The sequence below is a fragment of the Canis lupus genome, chromosome 15 (assembly GCF_048164855.1).
Source record: "Canis lupus baileyi chromosome 15, mCanLup2.hap1, whole genome shotgun sequence".
NCBI classification, from domain to species: domain Eukaryota; kingdom Metazoa; phylum Chordata; class Mammalia; order Carnivora; family Canidae; genus Canis; species Canis lupus.
Genome location: NC_132852.1, coordinates 8,714,241 through 8,720,240, shown reverse-complemented (window position 1 = coordinate 8,720,240; position 6,000 = coordinate 8,714,241). Strand labels below are relative to the sequence as shown.

Sequence of the window (6,000 nt, the reverse complement as noted above, 5' to 3'; positions counted from 1 at the left end):
TTGGGAAGTGTATTTATCTGCAGATAATGTACCTCATCTTCCAGTTTACTTCTTACAGAACTAATCAGAAGAGATAAAAGAGCTGCCCTTTAAAGTCATTCATACTATGAGTCAAATTCAAGAAAAAGATAGAGTTGGGGAAGGGGGATAAGCTGTCGATTATGATCCTGGCTACACCCTTCATTGACTGATTAAATAAATCATTTTGCTGTATCGACTGGTGTCAGACTTGGTGGTAGGCCCAGCCACACAGTGATGAATGGGACAGGCTGCAGAGGCCAACAGCACTAGATTGCTCCCTGATCAGAGGAGCACCACTGACTAGAAGAGCTGTGGCCCCTGTGGGCTGGCCAGGGAGCTATGTGGTAGCCTAGAGCGAGGTCTGTCCATTAAGGGCAAAAAATAATTTGTTTTTTTTCTCAAAAGATTTATTTTATTAATTATTTAGAGAGAGAAAAAAAAAGAGAGAGAGCATGAGCAGGAGGAGGAGGGACAGAGGGAGAAAGAGAGAGAGAACCTCAAGCAGATGTCCTGCTGAGCTCAGAGCCTGATTTGGGGCTTGATCCCAGGACCCCCAAATTGTGACCCAAGTAGAAACCAAGAGTCAGTTGCTCAACCCACTGAGCTACCCAGGGACCTCAAAAATTACATTTTAAGTCTGGGATTCCAATCTGAAGGATAGAACATGGAAACTAACTCAAGTCACCATTTTCTTAATTCTTCAAAGGAGGGTCGATAGCTAGCATTCTAAGAATCAGGAGAGAAGTTAAGGCATTGCTTATGATGCAGGTGTGGGAGCATGAGGGCTTAATTTTCTCATGAAATCCTGGTTGAGGAATTAGAATGAAAAAATATGAAGTTATCCAAAGGGTAACTGGAAAGTTAAAGCAAAAACACATATTGAAACAGAAATAGTAATTACTGCGTATATAAGACCTGTTCTAAGTGTAATACATGTGTTAACTCATTTAATCCCAGCAAGTGGCTTTATTATTGTCCTAATCATTGATGGAGAAACTAAGGCACAAAGTGGTTAAATAACTTGTTTGAAGCTAATAACTGGTAAAACTGGGGTTTACACCTAGGCCCTATGGATTTAGGGCCTGAGGTGTGTAACCTGAAGAGTAGCTGAGCCCTATGAGTGGCAGGACTGGGCCTTTGTCCCAGTGTTGGGAGAGGCAACCTGCCATTGGCCACAAGTGTCCCTAAATGTACTCCTTATACCTATAAGAAATGCAAAGTCCTGATCACCCTCTATCTGGGGCCACCCCTCAGGATTGTATTTGTCCTGAGCAACTTTGAGAGATGAGGAGATGTTTCCTCCTAGACACAGAGCCAGCCTGCCTGCTCTTGCTCTAAAACTCAGTTTTCCTCTCTGGGAACACACTCATGAGTGTGCAGGCTGCATGCTGAGGTCTTTGCAATGTTCTCGTGGAACGAGGTTGGGATGAGAACCAACATGAACTAATCTGAATCTCTGGATGCTTCTGCCATGAGTAACCAAGTCTTAGGCCACTGACCCAGAAGTCTTGTGTCTTCTGCTGGCATCTGTGAAACAGGAACAGGCTAGCTTGTCACCTTCAGGTAATGAAAAATCCCAAACCATGCTGTTTCTGACACACAGATGGCAGTTATAGAGCAGAGGGACTATGCTCACCTCTGAGCTTCCTTCCCTACTCACCATCCATTCATCCAAGGGAGCATCATCCCAGTTCTCAGCGATATTGACAGAGTTGAGATGCAGAAAGTACAGAGAGGCCTCAGGAAGACAACAGAGACAAGCACATTTTTCTTAAAGTGGTTCTGCTGTTTGTAAATGAAATGGCTGGAAGCACACTGGAAGTGTGTGTGCTTCCTTTCACAGTTCCTAGCAAAAGTGACTTCATCCCGGTGGTTTTTTGATTCCCTTCTATTTTCATCTTTCATTTTTATACCTTCTCTACACTTCATCACAGGTCAAAAAGTTTATAGTTATACAAAATCATTTCTCCCCTTGTTTTGCAAGATCATGCAGAAATTCGGTGACCCAGGACAAAGTTACAGTTTTTAGATAAATTTTCTCTCCAATGTCACTTTATGTAGTTCTGCCTCAGTAAGCAATCTAGGCCGTGGAAGGTATTACCATTTCGCTAAATCTATTAAGTTTCAACTGCTAAGACATCTTTACTATACAACTTGTGCAAACTGCACAACTCAGTTACACTCAACTCATAATTCTTTCATCGAATCCCCACTGTGTGAAATATATGAAGTACCCTCTTCCTCTTTCTTCTTCTTTTTTCTTTTTTTTTCTTTTCTTTTCTTTTCTTTTCTTTTCTTTTCTTTTCTTTTCTTTTCTTTTCTTTTCTTTCTTTTCTTTTCTTTTCTTTTCTTTTCTTTTCTTTTCTTTCTTTCTTTCTTTCTTTCTTTCTTTCTTTCTTTCTTTCTTTCTTTCTTTCTTTTTTTTTTTTTTAAGTTTCTCTTGACTTTTTTAGTTAACTGGAAATGAGTTCAACTGTTTTTGGACTTTTCTCAAGCCACCAAGAGTGGCAAGTGTTACAAATGTCAACTTTTTTTTTTTATCTTGTAATGATAATAATAATTCATAAAACAGTTGAGAAAAGTTGGTAAGATTTCCAGGAAAAGACATTTGGAGGTTGAAACCAAACTCGGAACACTACATTTTTTTCAGGTTGAATTTGCCCTTAGGTCACCATAATACATAGTTCTCTTAGCATGAGCTGAGGTTATTCACCTGATAAAATCCTACTTCTGAAAGGAATTGTACCAATGCAGCTAGAAGGGGACATCTGTCATTTATATAATTACAACTTATTATTTCCCTTTACATGTTATCCTCTGAAATAATGAGCCCCGCTTTGGAAACAACCTCCTAGAATCCTTTTCAGGATATCTTGACCTCCACCCCCATATTACAGGTGAGATATTTAAATCAAAGTGTCTTTACATAGTAATATTTTTCACTCAATTGAGAGTCATAGATAATCACCCAAGTGAAGTGACAATCAAAACCTAACATTTAATATTTAACACACGTTAAAACATTGTAATGTTTTATGTTAACACACTTAAAACATGTTAGAGATTGTATTCTAAATTGACAGTTGCTCAGCACCTATTTACATTTTGGTTGTGAACAAAATACTTTCAGAGGATTGGCTGACAGATATGTATTTCATTCTTTTCTACTGGCTTTAAAACCTATCCTTAAAAAAATCGATAAGCAAATAATTGACTCTATCTCAGCTCCCAGTCAGAGTCAGACAGTTTATGTTATTTTAATTTCAATTCCATGGACTGGTTTGCCCTGGCTCTTGCCCACTAATGACTAGCTTTTCTTCCTGACTGCCAGCTACTCTGATCTATAGAGACATTGGTCTCATACTAGTCACAGCCCTACATAGATGCAGCCTACCTAGAATTTTCTGTTAGCTCCTAAAATTGTTTTAAGTTCTAATCCTTACAAAAAAACCACGTATGTGATGGAATATCTGTATCAATAAATCATTTTTTCTATCAAGAAAATTCTATCCTTAAGTTATAACATCAGAGTTACATGTTTGAATGGCCTCAATTGGACCCAGTCACCCTCCTCAAACTATACTTTGATTTGATACTCTTCTTCGGATCTGAAGGATCAAAAATTTACTCGTTACTTTTGTTCATCCATCCATCCATCCATCCATCCATCCATCCATCCATCCATGATTCATTCAAATTTTTATTGAGCCAGAAATATGGTTGGCACAGAGAAAATAATTATTAACAAAACCAAACATGGAACCCAGTCTCCTGAAGCTTATGGTGCTGAGACAGACATTGATCAAGAAATCACAGACAGGGAGACACACCACAAGAGACTCTTAACTCTAGTGAACAAACTGAGAGTTGCTCAGAGGAGGTGGGGGGGCAGTAAATGAGTAATGGGCATTAAGAAGGGCACATCATGTAATGAACACTGGGTGTTATATGCAAGTGACAAATCACTAAATTCTACCCCTGAAACTAATAATACACAATATGGTAATTAACTTGAATTGAAATAAAATCTTGAAAGAAAAAAAAAATCACGTGAATAAATTACAGAGAGTTACAAAGTGAGATAACTTTCCTGGAGCAGAGATACCTGGGTCTCAGAGGGCCCATAAAGTAGGAACATGACTTTAATTGACTCAATTGAGGTGCAGTTTAGAGAGCGTTCTCGGGCCAGAATATGTAGGACCCTGATTGTAACCTTATGGACTTTGATTTTTATTCCAAAAGCAATGGAAAACCACTTAAGGAATTTAAGCACCAGGGCAACATCAGCAGATTTTAGTTTTACAAGATGGCTTTGCCTGAGGCACGGAAAAGAGATTGAAATGGGTCCTGGGGGAAAGAGCCTAGTTCTTAGGCTTCTTGTGGAGGTTTGTTAAGAATATTGTTTACTACATTTTGCAGTTCCCTATCAATGAGGACCTAAGGGAAAGTTGTGCCTCCTGACGCAGTACTGGGAATAGTTGGGTAGGCCTGACCCGAGTTACTATTGTTTTTATCTTATAAACACTTGATAGATATCTTATAAGTATTTATTTATTTTATAAACACTAAGGAGATATTTAGAAATAATACAACTCATTATGCTCTCATATTCTTATTGGCTTCCAGAAAAAGCTAAAGCCAAGAGTACTGGACTCCAGGGTATTACATTTTGTGCTTCCTTCATTCCTAGTTTTATCTTATCTTATAACTTATTTTCCTTTGCCTTAAATTTGCTTTTGCTTATTCTTTGGTTAAGTAGGCTCTACACCCAGTGTGGAGCCCAGCACGGTGCTTGAACTTGTGACCCTGAGATCAAGACCTGAGCTGAGATCAAGAGTCGGACACTTATCCACTTAACGGACTGAGCCACCCAGGTGCCCCTGTTTTTTGCTTAATTTTAATATTATTTTGTACCCCTAGCACAAAATACCTGTAATACTATTACATTAAACACATGTGTTACTACCTTAGAAGAAATGTTTGACAAACTGTAAAATGTGTTGACAATATACCCACCACACACAAGGGCAAGATACTGGAGATGGAATGGGAGTATGTGGAAAAACCAAGGTCCTTTTGTACCAAATTGCCACTTAAAGACTGTGACAGATAATCTCTATGTTGCTAGGAACTATATTGTTTCAAGATGTGTAAAACTGGCAGGGACATAAATTCCAGACATCATTCACTCTTGGCTTTGAAGCATGCTCATGGTATCTGGTATTATGCAATGTTCTTTGGAATTTGTAGAAGAATCTGACTACATCTAGCTTGAGATGTGAAAGGAAAAAAAAGATCTTATCTTACTTAGCAAAGTGATAATGCAGTGTTTTAAATACATCCCAGCTTAGATGACACACGATACTTTTCTCAATGGTTCCGGGGAGCCTAAGTCATTGTGATTTGATAGCACGCAAAGTCAATGAGAAATAGACATGAGGAATTTGAAACGGAAGTGTACAGTCTTTCTGGATCTTCACATTTGTTTCAATTTCTCACTAATGACTCTTCAAGGACTTGAATACAGTAGTCACCCTTTTAGGTAACTTCTATGATTAAAAGTAAGAGAAAAGCAAGTAGGATGTTACATATTCATTTGGCAGAGTCTTCAAACTCTAAAAGACGATGATGAGACCACCAGTCTATGGGGTGTCAAACTTAACAATGGAGCAGAGGCAACAAGAAACTGCTCGACCCAGGAGTAGATGTGAGTAAAAGCTCACCAGAGGAATCATTCTATACCATAAGCAACAGTCTGTACACGTCACTGCCTCGGGCTTGGCTTGGCTTCATCTGGTGCACATCTGTTGGTCTCACCCAGGAGTTCAAGAAGGGCACTGAACACTAGTGATGAAACTGCTCTGCAAAGATATTCTGATCGTTACATCAGATGGACCTCTTAACAACCCTAGCTTCCCAAACTGCATCCTCAGAGTGTTTTCCCAAAACAATGAGGTGGCAACCTTTATCTGAACTCTT

General features: G+C 38.9%; 1 long non-coding RNA gene across 1 annotated transcript in view; it reads left to right on the top strand.

Annotated features, from left to right (window-relative positions):
• Nucleotides 1-2,555: 2,555 nt before the first annotated feature.
• LOC140605456 (uncharacterized) overlaps nucleotides 2,556-6,000 on the top strand; it is a 42,031-nt gene continuing 38,586 nt past the window's right edge. The window contains exons 1-2 of the long non-coding RNA XR_012008105.1: nucleotides 2,556-2,918; nucleotides 4,781-4,895. This is a non-coding gene — a long non-coding RNA (uncharacterized lncRNA). The remainder of the gene's footprint in view (nucleotides 2,919-4,780; nucleotides 4,896-6,000) is intronic.